Source organism: Heptranchias perlo, chromosome 17 (assembly GCF_035084215.1).
Source record: "Heptranchias perlo isolate sHepPer1 chromosome 17, sHepPer1.hap1, whole genome shotgun sequence".
NCBI classification, from domain to species: Eukaryota; Metazoa; Chordata; class Chondrichthyes; order Hexanchiformes; family Hexanchidae; genus Heptranchias; species Heptranchias perlo.
Window position 1 is genome coordinate 37205162 of NC_090341.1, and position 18187 is coordinate 37223348.

General features: G+C 42.6%; 1 protein-coding gene across 6 annotated transcripts in view; it reads right to left on the reverse strand.

The window, feature by feature from the left end:
• The window catches only part of foxp1b (forkhead box P1b), a 413548-nt gene that overhangs the window by 343656 nt on the left and 51705 nt on the right, over nucleotides 1-18187 (reverse strand). For 5 of the 6 annotated variants that reach the window (XM_067998895.1, XM_067998898.1, XM_067998900.1 and 2 more), the window contains exon 2: nucleotides 16312-16435. The gene's annotated coding sequence lies outside the window, so the exon portion shown is untranslated. Of the gene's footprint in view, nucleotides 1-15021; nucleotides 15260-16311; nucleotides 16436-18187 lie in introns of those variants that run through there. The other variant, XM_067998896.1, reaches the window with a different exon arrangement.

Here is an 18187-nt window from a genome sequence, read left to right on the forward strand (position 1 = left end):
ACAACACAGGACTATATGCATGCTAAACAGTGGAAGCAACATGCTATAGACAGAGCTAAGCGATTCCACAACCAACGGATCAGATCAAAGCTCTGCAGTCCTGCCACATGGAGTCGTGAATGGTGGTAGACAATGAAAGAACTAACGGGAGGAGGAGGCTCGGTGAACATCCCTATCCTCAATGATGGCAGAGTCCAGCACGTGAGTGCAGAAGACAAGGCTGAAGCGTTTGCAACCATCTTCAGCCAGAAGTGCCGAATGGATGATCCATCTCGGCCTTCTCCCATCACAGAAGCCAGTCTTCAGGCGATTCGATTTACTACAAGTCATACCAAGAAACGGATGAGTGAACTGGATACAACAAAGGCTATGGGCCCCGACAGCATCCTGGCTGTAGTGCTGAAGACCAGTGCTCCAGAACTAGCTGCGCCTCTAGCCACGCTGTTCCAGAGCAGCGACAACACTGGCATCTACCCGACAATGTGGAAAATTGCCCAGGTATGTCTTGTCCACAAAAAGCAGGACAAATCCAATCCGGCCAATTACCGCCCCATCAATCTACTCTCAGTAAAGTGATGGAAGGTGTCGTCGACAGTGCTATCAAGCGGCACTTACTTAACAATAACCTGCTCACCAATGCTCAGTTTGGGTTCCACCAGGACCACTCGGCTCCAGATCTCATTACAGCCTTGGTCCAAATACGGACAAAAGAGCTGAATTCCAGAGGTGAGGTGAGAGTGACTGCCCTTGACATCAAGGCAGCATTTGACCAAGTTTGACACCAAGGAGCCCTAGTAAAATTGAAGTCAATGGGAATCAGGGGGAAAACTTTCCAGTGGCTGGAGTCATACCTAGCACAAAGGAAGATGGTAGTGGTTGTTGGAGGCCAATCATCTCAGCCCCAGGACACTGCTGCAGGAGTTCCTCAGGGTAATGTCCTGGGTCCAACTATCTTCAGCTGCTTCAATCATGACCTTCCCTCCATCATAAGGTCAGAAATGGGGATGTTTGCTGAAGATTGCAGTGTTCAGTTCCATTCGCAACCCCTCAGATAATGAAGCATTCTGCGCCCGCATGCAGAAAGACCTGGACTTGGGCTCATAAGTGGCAAGTAACGTTCACGCCAGACAAGTGCCAGGCAATGACCATCTCCAACAAGAGAGTCTAACCACATCCCCTTGACATTCAACGGCATCACCATCGCTGAATCCCCCACCATCAACATCCTGGGGTATCACCATTGACCAGAAACTTAACTGGGTATTCTGCGGTGAGTGACTCACCTCCTGACTTCCCAAAGCCTTTCCACCATCTACAAGGCACAAGTCAGGAGTGTGATGGAATATTCTTCACTTGCCTGGATGAGTGCAGCTCCAACAACACGCAAGAAGCTCGACATCATTCAGGACAAAGCAGCCTGCTTGATTGGCATCCCATCCACCACCCTAAATATTCATTCCCTTCACCACCAGCGCACTGTGGCTGCAGTGTTACCATCTACAGGATGCACTGCAGCAACTCGCCAAGGCTTCTTCAACAGCGCCTCCCAAACCCCCGACCTCTACCACCTAGAAGGACAAGGGCAGCAGGCACATGGGAACAACACCACCTGCACGTTCCCCTCCAAGTCACACACCATCCCGACTTGGAAATATATTGCTGTTCCTTCATCATCGCTGTGACAAAATCTTGGAACTCCCTACCTAACAGCACTGAGGAAGAACCTTCACCACACGGACTGCAGTGGTTCAAGAAGGCAGCTCACCACCACCTTCTCAAGGGCAATTAGGGATGGGCAATAAATGGTCTTGCCAGCGATGCCCACATCTTATGAAGGAAAAAAAAATGATACATCTGTCTGATGCATCTGTAAACTATCAGCTTCACCCAAAGCACTACATCCATATATGTCACCTTCAGTCACTCATATGTCTGTTCTTTTGTCCCTTGTACGAGAAGAGAGCACAAAACGCAAGGGAGAGGGCGAGGACTAGAGGTGGACCACTACAAGTAGTCCATCTCACAGATGCAGAGGAGGAAGCAAGGTTGCAAGATTGTTATTTTGCCATGACTAATTCTTATCGCTTTCTGTTGTCTTCCAGGGCCTTCAATCGTAGAAGAAGAATGTGGCAAGATGGAAGACATCAATTCCACAGAGGACCTCATTCCTTCTGAGGGTGCACTGTAACAGGCCATACAGCCATGCACCAGCACAGATGCTGGCACTTTGGTGGTCCTGTTAGCCACTTAGTTGGGTTGTCACCTGGTGATTTACAACTCACAAGTGAGCACAATCAAACTGGTGGCAGGGGCAGCTGTGGAGAGTCCGCATCGGAGAGCTCTGCTCGGCTGGACACAGATGTTGAACCCTGGGAGCCATCGCTGAGAATGAGAATGATAGAGGTACTGAAAAATGTGCCACGCACACTCTCCACAATAGCTGAAAGGATGGAGGAGTTCAACTCCATCGCTAGTGAATTGATGGCACTGGTTATTGCAAGAATGTCTATCACGGAGAAAATGGCCGCCTCCATGGAGCTTCAAGCATGGCTCTCAAATGAGTCTATGCAGGCCATGACCTCGGCCGTGCAGACTTTGGAAGCCAGTATGTCTGCCACCTTAAACAGGATGACAGATACCTTATCCGTGTCACAGGGTTCAGCATTTGTGTCCAGCCAAGCAGAGCTTGGAGAGAAGTTCGCCCCCCGATGCAGATTCTCCACAGCAATCCCTGCCACCAGTTTGATTGTGCTCACTTGTGAGTTGTAAATCACCAGGTGACAACCCAACTAAGTGGCTAACAGGACCCACTGAAGTGCCAGTATCTGTGCTGGTGCATGGCTATATGGCCTGTAATGGTGCACCCTCAGAAGGAATGAGGTCCTCTGAGGAATTGATGTCTTCCATCTTGCCAAATTCTTCTTCTATGCTATCCAGCAGGGTGGTGGGAGTGATGTGGTACTGACCCGGGAGAGGGATGAAGACGAAAGGGATCATGGAAGTGGGAACTCCACTCAAAGCACTCCCACATCTCACCCGTTGCCCCCTCCCCCCTCAACCAGTACCCGAAATGTTGCCCCCTCTCCCGATGGCCGAGTCTGCCCCTGCACAGGTGGAGCATTCCTTGGAGGGGCCCTCACGTGCTCAACCACCCAGAAGTCGTCGACCAAAAGCATATCGGCAGTCAGGGCAGAGATCTGAGCAGCCTGCCACTACCTCTGCTGAAGCCACAGGGAATGGACCACTAGAAGTGGTAGGAAGCATAAGTTTCAGCAATTGTAGTTCACCATGGGTATGCACCAGGGTGTTTGAAGAAATATTATGTTGTTAAGTCTCCTTTTTTTTATATTGGCACATGAAATTTATTGTTTATCACCACATGCACACCTTGGCCATTATTGCGTCATGTTCCTGATGAATGCCAATACATGATGGAACCATTGGGCGGATGTGCAATGGTGTATACGTAGTTGAAGGACTATTTTGTGCGAAGTCGGGGGTGGGGTTGGTGATGGTTGTGCTAGCCAGCCTGAGTAACTCAATATCTTTATTATGACACTTTTATTATGAGAACCTGTGAGAGATGAGAGCATCCCTGGTATCCCAAGCAGCAATTTGCGCAGATGGACAGACAATGGGTGCCCTTTCTTCATCTTCCTCCTCCTCCTCATCCTCTTTTTCAATGTTGTCGTCAACAGGGGATGATTGATGAGCACCTCCTCCACCTGTAAACTTCCCTGCTGCGCGATGTTGTGCAGGACGCAACACACCACGATTATTCTGGAGACCCTCCCTGGCGAGTACTGAAGGGTACCTCCAGGCTGTCCAGGCACCTGAAGCACATCTCCTACAAGCCTATGGCTTGTTCAATGACACACCTGGTGGTCATGTGGCTCTGGTTGTATCACTCTTGTGCCTCGTTGGTGAGCTTACTCACAGGTGTCATGAGCCATGTTTGCAGGGGTATCCCTTGTCACCAACGAGCCCGCCCTTAAGTTTGTCTCCTGTTTGGAAGAGGTCTGAAATGTTGGATTGGCGCAAAATGAAGGCATCATGACAGCTGCCAGGGAATCTGGCGCACACCTGCAGAAATCTCTTCTTGTGGTCACACAACAGATGTGCACTGATGGAATGATAGACCTTTTGGTTTATGAAGACTCCTGGCTCATGTGGTGATCCTCGGATTGCTATGTGCGTGCAGTCGATTACGCTCTGCACCTGTGGAAAGCCAGCCAGAGCGGCAAAACCCACTGCCCGCTCATTCTGGCTGATGTCATCACAGGGGAATTTTACTTAATCGGACGCCCCAGCAAACAATCCATCCGTCACCTGCCTTATACTTATGTGCTGACGACTGACATACCAAGGAAATGTCACCCGTGGCACCCTGGGAGGACCCAGAGGTGAAGAAATTGAGGGCAGTGGTTACTTTTACTGCGACATGCAATGCATGGCCACCAGGTCCAGCGGGGAGCAGCTCTTCCTCAAGGAGGCAGCAGATGTCTGCGACCGCCTGCCAACTCAATCTGAGCCTGCATAGGCACTGCTCCTCAGAGAGGTCCAGGGGAAGCTCAGCCTCAGCCTGTACACCCTCTCACATGGGTAGTGCCTCCTGCGACCTTGGCCCCTCTGTTGATCCTCTCTCTGCTGTTCTCCAGGTCCTTGTTGCGCACCACTGTCTTGTGCACCCGCAGATCCCAACAGAGCACAACGCGGATGCTGTGGATGGTCATTTTCCTCCTCCTCAGATATCCTCTGGAATACATCCATTTCAGCCCCCCACTCTGATCTTGTCAGTTTGAGAGGCTCCAAAGTTTTGCTAAAGGTGTCTCAACACAAGAACTCTCAGTTACAACAAAAAGCTCTGTCTCAACACAAGAACTCTCAGCCAAACCTGAGAGAATTGGCTGCAATACTTGAGCTTTTATTGAGATGTGACAATCACAGGTATAAGAGGCATGAATCTTGCCTCCGCTTCACTCGCGAGATTCAGAAGCCATGGGAAGCCAGTGCAGGAGAAATAAAATTCATTTCCGTTGCAGAATCAATCAAAAAATACGTACTTCAAGTATCTCAAGTAGGTAAATTGCCCCATTAGCGACCCGCCCGCCGACATTAAACCTGGAAGTGGGCGCATGAAGCCAGGTTGTGGTCGCTACTTAAAAAGCTGCAATTTTGTCATCCCACCCTCCCCCAACCCACCCGTTCTTGGGGGTTAAAATTCCCCCCGTGGTCTCTCTCTTACCTGCCTCTTGCTGTTTTCCTCTTTCTCTCTATGGTCTTTTTTTTGTGTCTCTCTCCTTAACTTTTTTTTGTCTCTCTATTTGTCCTCTTCTGCTTCTCTCCCTCTCTCTGTCTTTTCCTTGTTTCCTTTCAGGTGGGAGGTGGTGTGGTGTGATGGGGAAAGGGGTAACCACCGGCTGCAGGCTGCATTTTCCAGTGGGGATTGCAGGGAAAATATGGTCCTCAACAACTCCCTTGCTATCCTCTCCCCATCACTCGTGTTTCCTCCCACCTCCTCGATTCCATCTCATACTCTACATCTTCGCCTTCCCCGCAGCCCTCACTCCCATCACTACCCCTACTCAGTCCAATTGTTACCCTTACTTCTTCCCCTTTAAGCTACCTGCTTCACCTCTGTATCCTCCCATCCCTGCACTCCACAGTCACTTACCTCACCGTTAACCCTCCATCCACTCCCACTTGCCCCTCACCCTGTTCCTTTCCTTCCCTCAAAGAGGGATTTTTATTATTTCAAAATTCAACGTATTTCGTTTCTTTAAAAAAATGAAATTAGCAAGAGGCATGACACTCTGCCTGCTGCTCTCGCTTTTCTGTGTACGTGCCATACTCTGCCTTACAGGTGTCAGAAATTAGAATGTTTACATTTTGGAAGCGTCAACAAAACACATGTGAGATGATAGGAGGTTGTTTGTTTCACAATGCAACTTTTTTTGGAAAACCAAGATGAAAGACACTCTGGGTGTAATTTTCACCTTCACCGCTTGGGCAGTAAACTGATGGAGCAGAGTGCCACCTATTATAGAATTCGCCCGATTTTCATTTCCATTGAAACGGCCACTAGTGTCACCACTAGGAATATGCCAAAGGACAAAAGTGTCAGTCAATTTGTTAGTGTGCCACAGTCACAGAAAAGCACACCAGAGCATTACCATCTGAACATTAAAGTACTGATTTACATTCACTTTCAGTGTCTTCACACATCACTACATAACATCCTATGCGCATTGGGGAAGAGTGAGAAAGCACAGCATGGGGAAGACTGAATCCATTCTCATTTTTTTTCAGAAGGTTCTCTATTTAATAAAAAGCACACAAACATCACATATGTCATTTAAAATACTTCCTTCCTAGTTAAGTTAAAAAAAGTGAGAATGGGCAACATTGTGCATTCAAAATGGTATCCCCAAAGTGGTATTATCACCAAGACTGGGTCAAGATCTACAAAATGGTATTATGTTTTCCCCAGTTTAAAACTCGAAACCTCAATGCGAATGCATAAAGAGGAACAGAGATTAATTCTATTGACTATTACTGAAAAAAATTACGACACTTTAATGCTAACAAAAACAAACGGTAATCTGCCTGGAATTTTTGAACTCCTTTATTGCAACATCATGAAGTAATATGTAATTGCTGACGCAATAATTAATGCAATAATCCAAAAATATCTTCACTGACATGAAGATATTTAAACAGATACTTTATTGCAACACAATGTAGTTACTACTGTAAATCCACTAAAATAACCCTCACTACCGTCCTTCACTAATTTCTATTAAAAAGGTTTATGCTATGCATGAACACATCACTGAGGTCAATGTTTTACTTCAGATACACTGCATGCATCGACAGCAGTTGACTAGTTAAACATAGACAGATTCACTTGCAAACACACATTGACTCACACTGCCAAATCAATTCACAAATTGCCTGTTTATCCACATACACAGATGGTCTCAACCATCTTCACTTATAAGCTGAACTAATTTAACTGACATTCACCAGCATTCTGTAAAATAAGCTCACAAATATAACCCTCCCACAAATATCACCCTCACTTGATCTTCAAAGATGTTTCATGGGTGGGTTATTGCAATATTGCAAGGAACCAGTCACAAATAATGAATTAATTTTAGGGAAAATGACCTACTGTACCAAACTAACTATTTTGAATTGCAGTGAAGACTTATTTTTACAAATCACATTGCCTAAAAACAAAATTACAGATTACATAATGAAGAAAAAAATATTGCTAAACATATACTACTAGGTAATAGATTGGTTTTAGAATGGTCTATATGCCATACATGCAACATATCTGTATCCCTTAACAGAACAGGCAGGTATTTTCCCTTTTATAATATTGTTTTTATTTTCTCTGAATTTTCCTCTCAAGTCTCAAAGAATCACACACTACACCCCAGCCATGAGGAACAGACAAGTGACCTGCTTCCAAGCCTTGGCCAATGCTGCTCTGAAACTGACTACCACAAACTGTACAAATTCTGAGTGACTCTCACTCCAATTTTCCAGTCCTCCTTCTGGAGAAGTCTTTTTTATCCTCCACATACTGGGGATTGGTAACTTTTCCTGTGTGGAATTATAACGACAAACCCAAGTCGTAGCGTAGAGTTCTACAAGCCATGCTACCACACTATCCATGAATTGGATCCATGAAAAATTCTCAACAGATCAACTCCTAACTTTACATACAATGCAAATGTTTTCAGTGAAGAATACAGTCACAAAACATGAAATTATATCATAATTTGGGCCTCAATGCACAGTAACTTTCGACAGCTGTGAACAATTGATCTGATATAGTGATCTGATGTTAGTACAATCCCTTTGGATACACAGATGCCACTTAAAAGACCACTACACTGCAGTAAATATGCATGGAAATTTAAGGTGCGTTTCACTGAAATTGTTTTTAAGCAAAATATATCTTTGCTGGTTCCTTTCAAAAAACAGCAGAGTTTAGCAGTGTACCATAGCGTTTATTAATCCCATCTTATTAAAGTCTTCCTTTCTAATTTTTATAATCACTTTTTGAATTCATTGCATTGTTTTGAAAAAATGTGAATGACGTTTGTTGTAATAAATTATCAATTGTTTCAGTTTTCTTGGAAGATTTCAAAACTAAATTTGACAGTGAGTTTGGCTAACCACTGCACTACAGTGCCTGCTGGGAGAGTTTCATCATCTCCCGCTCCCCTCCTGCTGATCAGAGGTGGTAGATGATGGAACCTTCCTCAGAGTCATGAAATTAATTACTAACATATTCCATTACCACTGCACAAATGTCATGTTAATTTCAATCATCAGCAACTCAGACAATGGTTTCACACTGGCAGCTGGCCAGCTAAAATGAGGAGACAAACTCAGCCAATTACTTGAGTTGAACTGGGAAGAAGACCCATGAGTAGGGGAAGCAAATGTTAAATGTTAAAATAAGGTACCTTTGCAGATAAGTGCTATGACTATGACAAGGCAAATGTTGAAAACTACAAATGCTAAATGACAGCTTTACTGAACACATGCTGCTTTAGTAAATAAAGCATTGCTTTAGGGAGACCCAATTAGGTTTTAACTTTGATGGATTTAATTTTGTTTTAGTGAAGCAGCAATTGAAAATTATTTTAATCAAAGTCACTGCAGCAAAACATAAGCGATATTGTACCTCAAATGTTCACAAAGACTTCAATACACCACAGTACAATAAATTACTACTGTTAGCATCATCTTTAAAAATCAGGCTTCGGACAATGATTGTAGTGGTTTTTATTTGTCTTGTCATTTTTAAACTAAACTGAAAATAAGAAGTGACTTGTGGTCCTAGACCTTTGCTTAATATGATGCTTTGAGTTATATGAGTCAAAGGCATTATTCAAAGAGTTCTCAACACATCACTATACTCATGTATGACATGAGTATAGTGCATTAAATGTTGTCAGGATCTCATCTGCTAATACAATCATGAATCTTCTGACCATCTTGCCTATTTGTCTACTTAAACTACCATAGAAGAACTCCTTAGAAAAAGATCACAGCCTTGCAAATCCTATTTTGAACCAAGTGCAGCTATGTTAACAAACCTCTCTCCCAATGCTTCTAAGATTTTCTCAATATTGTCAATTCACATATTTATTGAGAGAAAAAAGTCACTGTAATTAAAAAGTGGAGTTTTTTTATACCGATCAATAAATGCTGTTTAGATTTTTATAAATATATTACTTTTAAAGCAGCTAATTCTAACTGCAGTGATTTGTGTACAATAAAAATACTGCACCACCATACAGCAAAGAAGATAAAACTTTTCATCAGAAGCGTCACAAATCTGAAATGTCAATAGCCTTCTTTTAACAAATGCTGACTAACAGGCACGGCACATTTTTTGTTTTTATTTCAGATTTCCAGTATTGATAGTTTTCCTTTTCATTTTACAATGCGATAAAGCTGTTGTTTCCCACAGATTTAAAGTTTAAAGATTAAAGCTTTGAAATGATTCCCAATTTAAAAATAGGTGATACTGCTGCAATTTCCTGATGCCACCATGACTAAAAAGTACATCTGCAAAGAGGTTAGCGTACAGTGAAGTCCCTGTAATACTCATTTCTGTTTAGAATATTGAACTATAAAGAAGGTTGTGGTGGCACAGTATGCATGCATTGTTGCTCTGATGTAATGTGTAGTGGATTCTCCCCTCAGAAATTTCTTAGTCAGTGACTTACTGATCTCAATCAGCCCATGGGGATTGGGGGAAAGCCAGATAATTCCCCACAGGAAGGGAAAATAAATCAGAAAGTTAGTGATTCCAGGCTCATAAGTCGACAGAGGCAGTTGCTTGCCAGTCTTTCTTAGCTAGGGAATAGCATGTGTGACGAGACCATACGTGTGGATAGAAAAATATATTTTGAATAGGTGATATGCTCCCCTAAAGGCTTAAGAGGTAAATGCTATGCCCAATGTGTTATTGAGCCATGTAGACCAGCAAGAGCTCAGATTTGATCTCTAGTATGTGCTGATCTAGCTGATCTTTTCTGGGCAGTGATGGGGGTGCTACAGTTGGCCTCAGCGCCAGAGAATTATGAGGTGGGGGCGGGGGGGGGGGGGGTGGAAAAATCAGCCATGCTGGTTGTTCCCAATGCCTACTGGAAATTGTATTGTGTTGATGTCAATTGAGGACACGATCATTTCAGCTACAATAATCTCCATGGTCAAATATCCTACTGACATTTAACGTTTCAGTGTGAACCAGAGATTGAATCTGTAAACTTCTGGTCTGCATGGGTTGTTACTATACCACTCAGTCCACTTACCTACTGAACCTTCAGGAAGTTGATGCATCCATTTCTTGAGAGATCGCTGTCACAATTTGACCATTATTTTCTTCCACTACACAATAGCCACTTTGATACTGAACACACGCCAACCACCATGTAACAGATCATAATACAACAACTTCTGTGTCATAGAATATGCAGAAGAAAAAAAATAATTGGGGGTAAGTTTGAATTTCACTGCCTGGGTGGTAAGATGTCAAAGCGATCCTCTGCCCATTGTAAAACTCGTCCAATTTTCATTCCATTGAATTTAATGGGATGAAAATTGTGCGGGTTCTACAACAGGCAGTAATCCACTTGGTCAGGTTACTGCACAGGTGGTGAAGTTGAAAATGATCCCTGTTGAGTCTTTAAGTAACCTTCTAGAATCAGCCCACTTATGGTACAACCAGCAGAACTGCCATTTTCACTTTGTGTATGCTGAAGACACGGGGTGTAATTTTCAACTTGGCTGACTGGGTGGTAACCTGGCAGACCAAATCACCCACTTTTTATAGGACCTGCCCGATTTTCATTGCATTGATTTCAATGGTATGAAAATCGCCCAGGCAACCAAGTTAATAATTACACCCACTAGAGCTAAGCGTTCTTGTCCAACATCAGCCGGATAAAATTTCACTATCATGTCTGTCACTGCACCTACTCTTGGGGAATGCAAAGTCCGGTGTCATCAGCCAGATTGCACATACCATCCTAATCGCAATGAAATTAGGCTTGATTTTTTTTTAAAAAGAAACATTACTTTAAACAAAAAATACCTTCAAGCGTAACTGTTATATAAAAAAAATCTAGCAAAATTTAGGATATTATAAAGGATAGTAAAATTTATCAATCATTAGTTATCAGTACATCTTAAAAGACTAGCTTCCAATATGACTGCAAAACTAATATCCTACAATGACATGACAACGTAGAAGCTGAGATTTTACTGACATATTCATTCACACTTCCCCAGACACTATGCAGTTAAAAAGCAAAGGGCCTAACAGTAGCAGAACTAACAAAATCAAATATACACCCCTGAGGAGAGTTTCATGAGAACACAAACCTAATAACCTGTGCGGCTTTGATGTCTTTGAGTGTAAAAAACACTGACAGCTTAGAATCTGTATGCTAAGATACAAAAAAAGTGCAAAGAAACAGGACATGGCACAAAAGCTATTCAGATTTAAAAAGGAGTTATTTCAACCCTAGGCAATATCAACTTGTTACAAAAATAAATAAAACTTCCTTTTTTTAAATCCCTGATTTACCCCCAATCATTTCTCACAGGAATCATTGATCTTTGGGCATCCTCCTGCCAGGACTGAAGGACTGTTTGGGCTATGGACTATTACCATTCAAGTCGCTCCATGGAGCAGCACCAGTGATGTCTGTCACTCCCTGAAACAACCAGGCTAAGAATACATTCACGCCACTCATGAGTGACAGGCCAGTTCAAGCAACAGGCAACCGTGACACCCCATCAACATGACCACCTGTGTCAGGAGGTAGCTGATCTTCCACCTCTGCTACTTGGCCACTATTATAGCACCTTGTTCAGTTCTTGAGGTACAGACATTATGAGTAATGCATGATCACATTAAAAAGTGAACAACAAATACTTTGAACCTGATGGATTTGAAGTCCTAAACAGATCACATCATGATAAAGCTATATAAATGTCTGATCTTACATAATATTCACATTCTCTTTTTTCTAACTGTAACTGTACAATAACTAATATAAATTACACAACACCAGAAAATAATTAAGAAATAGCTAGAATGGTCAACAATAATATTATCAAGCACATATAAAACAGTGGAGGAGGAAGGTGGGAATAAATTCAGAGCGCTACAGGCTTCAAATTTTTTTTTTAAATATTGTTTTCAGTGTCAATCCTAGCCCCACAGTTTGTTATTTAGTCTTATTCATCAAAATTCAACGCCCATCTAGCACCTTTGAACAATAATCTTTTCAGGTGGAAAGAGGTTACACACTGAATGAGTACCAGCTTTACTCATTGGAGATGGTCTCCCTTAAGAAGAAAAAAAATAATGTTTTTGCTGAAAAAAATTACCCATATTTTATACCTTGACCTCCATTTTAAATGTTTGAGCTGCAGATGTCTCCACAGCCCCTACCAGCACTGCTTCAAATTGGCCAACAGACCATACCACAGGTGAGAAAGATGGGCCTCCCTAGAGAATTTTTCTCTCACCATAAGACGTATTTTTTGCAGCCCAATTAGAACTAGAGATGGGGGTACTGTGTCAGAATTGGGCCTGGGGGGGGGGGGGGGGGGTGGGGGGGGGAGGGGGGGAGGCGAGGTAGCTGAATTAAAATGAAAGTCAAGGCTAGGATACAAACAGAGAACCCCAACATAAAGTTCAATGCTCTATTGACAATATATGCTTTTTAGAAGATCTCTTCTCTAGACGAAGAAAGGGGGGGAAAAACCTTCAAGGAACAATTGCAAAAAGGATGTTTGGTAACACCCTCATTATAGCTTCATGTGATTGATTGCATATATTACATTTAAAAATTTCAATGTACCATCTGAACAAAAAATATTTACACCATAATTTCTAACTATTTATAATTTGAAATCAGATTTTAAATAGTTTTGTTATTTTAATATTCTACTGATTGTTACCACAATAAAAGATAGTTTTGTCTTAAAATTACATTGTGGCAAAATATATGTATATATATACCTGAAAATACAGCTACTCTTTTGTATGGTCACATAAGTTATGGATAGCACCATTATAAATTAAAATTCTGCTTGTAGGAATAAACTGTATTTCATCTTTCTCTTTAAAACAATTCACATCTTCGCATTAAAAAGAAATCATTCAATGTGGGGAATTGTGAGGTTATTCACTTTGGTCGGAAGAATAGAAAAGCAGAATTTTTTTTAAATGGTGAGAAACTATTAAATGTTGATGTTCAGAGGGATTTGAGTGTCCTTGTGTCCACGAAACACAGAGGGCTCAATTTTGAAATGGTGACGGGTTGGCAGCGGGGAGGGGGGTGGGGGGCGGGGAGGTGCGCATAGCAAACCCAAATAAAAAGAAACTTACTTTTTCTGACACGATCACGATGTAATTGATGGTAATTAAAGTTGTTTCCGGGTTTCGCGCCCGGCAGCCAGCCTGATTGACAGGTTGACGGCCTACAGGAGCTGCAATGCCGAGGCGGGGGTGGGGGGGAGGGGGAGGGAAAGAGAGTGAGAGAGAGACATTATCCGGCACTGGAACAGACAGTGAAGGGCACTGAAGATCAGGGGAGGGGAGAGGGGGGAGATCGGGGGAGATCGGGGGGGGGGGAAATCGGGGGGGGCGATCAGGGGGAGAGAGGGAGATCGGAGAAGGACAGGCATGAATCGGAAGCCGTGGGAAAGCTGCCCAGGTAAGTTTAAAATCGTTTTAACTATCTACTATGTCAGAAAAAAAGCACCTTAAGTACCTCAATGAGGTACATTTGGTTCTTTAACTATCATCCCGCGAGCTTTAATTGCCGGCGGGACTTCCACATTCGGGAAGTGCGTGCGGACACAGGCGTGTCTGTAGGAAACCAAGAAGTCAGCGGGTTGGGACTGGCTTCCTCACCCGCTCGGGAATTTCCAAACTTTCGCAGCCCCCGCCCCCCACCCCCCCCCCCCCCCCCACCCCCAATGCACCTGCAATTTCCATTGAAAATCGGGGCCAGAAAGTTAACATGCAAGTACAGCAAGCAATTAGGAAGGCAAATGGTATGTTGGTCTTTATTGCAAGGTTGGTGGAGTACAAGAGTAAGGAAGTCTTGCTGCAATTGTACAAGGCTTGGTCTCCTTACCGAACGAAGAATATACTTGTCTTAGAGGCGGTGAAATGAAAGTTCACTAGATTGATTCCTGGGATGAGAGGGTTGTCCTATGAGGAGATTGAGTAGAATGGGCCTATACTCTATGGAGTTTAGAAGAACCAGAGGTGATCTCACTGAAACATATAAGATGCTGAAAGTCTTGATGGGGTAGTTGCTCAGAGACTGTTTCCCTTTGCTGGAGAGTCTATAACTGGGGGTCATAGTCTCAGGATAAGGGGTCGGCCAATTAGGACTGAGGGGAGAAGAAATTTCTTCACTCAGTGGGTTGTGAATCTTTAGAATTCTCTTCTGTGGATGCTCAGTCATTGAGTAGGTTCAAGATTGAGATCAATAGATTTGTGGATTCTAAGGGATATGAGGATCTGGTGGGAAAGTGGAGTTGAGGTCGAAGATCAGCCATGATCTTACTGAATGGTGGAGAAGGCTCGAGGGGCCGTATGGCCTATTCCTGCTCCAATTTCTTATGTTCTTAATTCTGTAAAAATGTGTAGAGCACAAATTACTTCTTGAGCTGGCATGTTCACATATGAAGGTCATTACAGATGACACCTTTAAATAAAAAGTTGCTGCAGATCTGTTTGGCATTTACACCAAATTCAAGCAAAGTGGTCATACCAATGTAAGTACTGTAGTCTCAGGCAACCTTCAATATGCTAAGAGACCCGCAGTCATCTAAAAAAGGTTAAGGAAAGTTTAGGAGAGTATTTTTCTATTCAAAATGCTCCACCCATTTTTGTCTGAAAAATATGTAAGTATAAAACTTTAAGATACTGGACAGAAATGTCATCAAATTTGTTACCTCAGAGGACTGCTACTTTGGGCCTCCTTCCTCCTCAGTCACTGCATGGCGTGTATCATGTGGAGCAGCCACATGCATCTTGGAGTGGCCGTAGTCACTGCAATAAGGATTGGCATTTCAGACCAGCCTGGGATATAAACCAAAGCAGCCTGACCTCGGAAGTCCTTCATAGTCTTCAAGTATGGATTAGTAACTGGGGTCAGGTGCCTCTGATTTAGCTTCCAAGCCAGCCCAGAGTGCCAGTCCCAACTCCAATGAATGGAACTGCCCTGGGACAAACAATGCCACCCTGTACCATGTAACATGGACTGGCTGATAAGGGAAGGAGACCCAAAATGGCGAGCCTCTGTGAAGCAACAAATGCAATAGTCTCTTTTTTTCTGATTTTCTTCTCTTTTCATCCCTCTTAACCTGAAGCCAGTGACTCCTGCTGGATTACAGCTCCATGGATGCCTGTACACCTCCATTACCACACTCATGGCTACTTTCATGTGTGTGCCTAGGCTGGGTCGTGAGTATTGGGATACTACTTGACTGTGCAAGATATCACAGCCAACCTGATCTCATTCTCACCTGATGTCCACACACTATTCTTTGCAGCAGGGTCACTGGATAGCAATCAAGAGCAGGAACCCTAGCTGATGTTTTCCTCTCTGTTGCTCATGGGAGCTGAGGCTGACTGAAGTCTCCCCCCCTGCCCCACACGCACACAATCCACCCCAGTTGCTGCTCTTCCACGACTCTTCACAGTGATTGAACCTGGGAGCTTCTGGTCTGTATGGCCTAGTGCAATAAAGTGCCTTTACCACCAAGTCATCAAGGAAGCTTAACTTTTTTTTAAACTCTTTTTCTTTCCAGTTTTCATTCCTCCTCTCATAGGTGCTGACTCTCACTGAATTACAGTTCCACATAGACCCTCCAGAATCTCATCCAAGTCAATCAGTTGTCTTCCTAAATTCTCTACAGAGGGAGGAAGGATTTCCAAGTCTCTGTTTGGCCCATCCAGTCAAGCTAGGCCTTCAACTGAGTTCAGATGCAACTTGACCTTGGAACATGTTGGCTTATCCACCTCTGGCAAAATTGAAACAACAAAGCTACATTGTTAATAGTTACTTATTGGAAACTGTGGGCTAATACAACCACTTACCTATAATTATGAGAAACTCAACCTTTTATGTAGTAATTCTAGATTCATTTTTTTACTTCCATGAATCAAAGTCATTGTCCACCCTCCCCCCAACCCTCTTTCCCCTCCTTCCACACACACACACCTTATATTATATAGCTTACCTTTTTTTCCCCTCTACAGATGACAGATTTCAATTCCATACAATCAAAATTTGGGGTCCAACCCTCTCGATGATAATATCACCATCGTAAATGACTCTTAAGGTGGAAGTGCTCAGTCAGGACACTGAAACATAACAAAATCGCAAGTTATTGATAAGACTCTAAGTGGGAAATATCTTGAAATACCACAACTTCCTCACGATAAACGTAACTAATAAGAAACAAAAAGTCTAAGGTGGGGGAAACACCTAAAACAGACCAGAACAAATAAACATTTACCATTTTCTTGGAATATATGGAACATTTTTTTCTTTCTGACATAAAACTAAAACTTAAAATGCAAATAAACAAGATGTGTGGGTGCCAAAAACTACTATTACATCTTTCATTTCCAAAATGTCATTCCACTCATCATTTATACATGAATTTAAACTTTAGGTTTGGACATCTATTCCAGACAGATGAGTGACAATGCAAGAGAAAAGGCATTTTATTCAGATCTCTCATGTCGACCATACTATAAATAACTAGAGCAACTGTCTGTAATCTGGAATTGCACATCATTCTGCAGTATGATTGTACCTCCCTGATGATGTAGCTCACTGAAAATTAATCCTTTGTGTATTCTCTTGTCTGAATGTGGTAAACATGGACTATTTACCTGTCTCCTCAAACTGACAATAAAGCTGCATTCCATTGTTAATATGTAAGCAGGTATGTCCTACAAGGTTCTCTTGCAAAAACTTAAACACTGTTCAAAATTATTGTGCAAATTTTATGACTGGAACAGCCAGGGAACCTGAGGATTTTTGTACTGCCATTTCTTTTATTCTATTATTATCTGTAACTCCCTGATGGATTTTTAGAAGTGTTACCACTATGTTTTTCCCTTTCCAAATGCTGCTAAATTTATAGACTGTACACACTGCAGACTGTCTTCTTACCAACAGTTATTTGTTTCTCAAACAACAGCCTTTATCTTGTTTATTCAACTTATCAAAATCACCCCTTTAAGAGCAGGAGGGGCGATGCCAGTTTTGGGGAATGGTAGAGGGAAGCGAGAATATCAAGGCCACATGTCTGAGAACACATGGCAAATTTTTCAAAGTGATTTTCTACACATTTAAATAACTGTGAGGAAGTTAAGATATTAACAGCTGCATAGGTCTGGTCGATGTACATATGTTACCATTGTTTGTTATAACACTGGTTCAACTATTCATGGCTTTAATTTTGCTTTGTCTGTTCCCATGCAGTGCATAGGGATCCTGCTGGTATGGCCAGACTATGAAAATAAGCCTCAAATGACCAAGTGCAACGGCAACTTTCAAAGTAGGAACCAAACCAGACACAACAAACCACAGAACAGCCAACCTAAGTTGTCATAATTTATGTGTGTGGAATTCAACTGTAACACCATTTACTGAATGCTAAATTTCCACCAGTGACATACTCCTAACAGAACATTTGGTTTTGAAAACTTCTGATAAGACGTTACTGATAGCTTATCTACTTCTGCCATGAATCCAGCCAAATTTCCCACAGGCTTTACAATCAGGCAACTACTTTTGTACAGTATTTAAAAGTACCTCACAAAATCTTTGAATTAATATAGATCTCTAAGAAGCTGATCCACGCTTAAAAAGATTCCAAAATGATTTTAGTTAATGCATATTTAATTTACATTGGGGATCCTTCAGTTCAAAACAACCACACTGATTGAAACTGAATTTGACTTCTCAGTGTTTACACTAGTTCTCTACTCTTAACTAGAATAGTAATGGGTGGTTTCATATTACTGCCTGACATACATGCTGGACAGTGCTGGGGGTGGGGGGATGGGGAGAAGTGAGGAAAAACAGAATACTAGGATTTT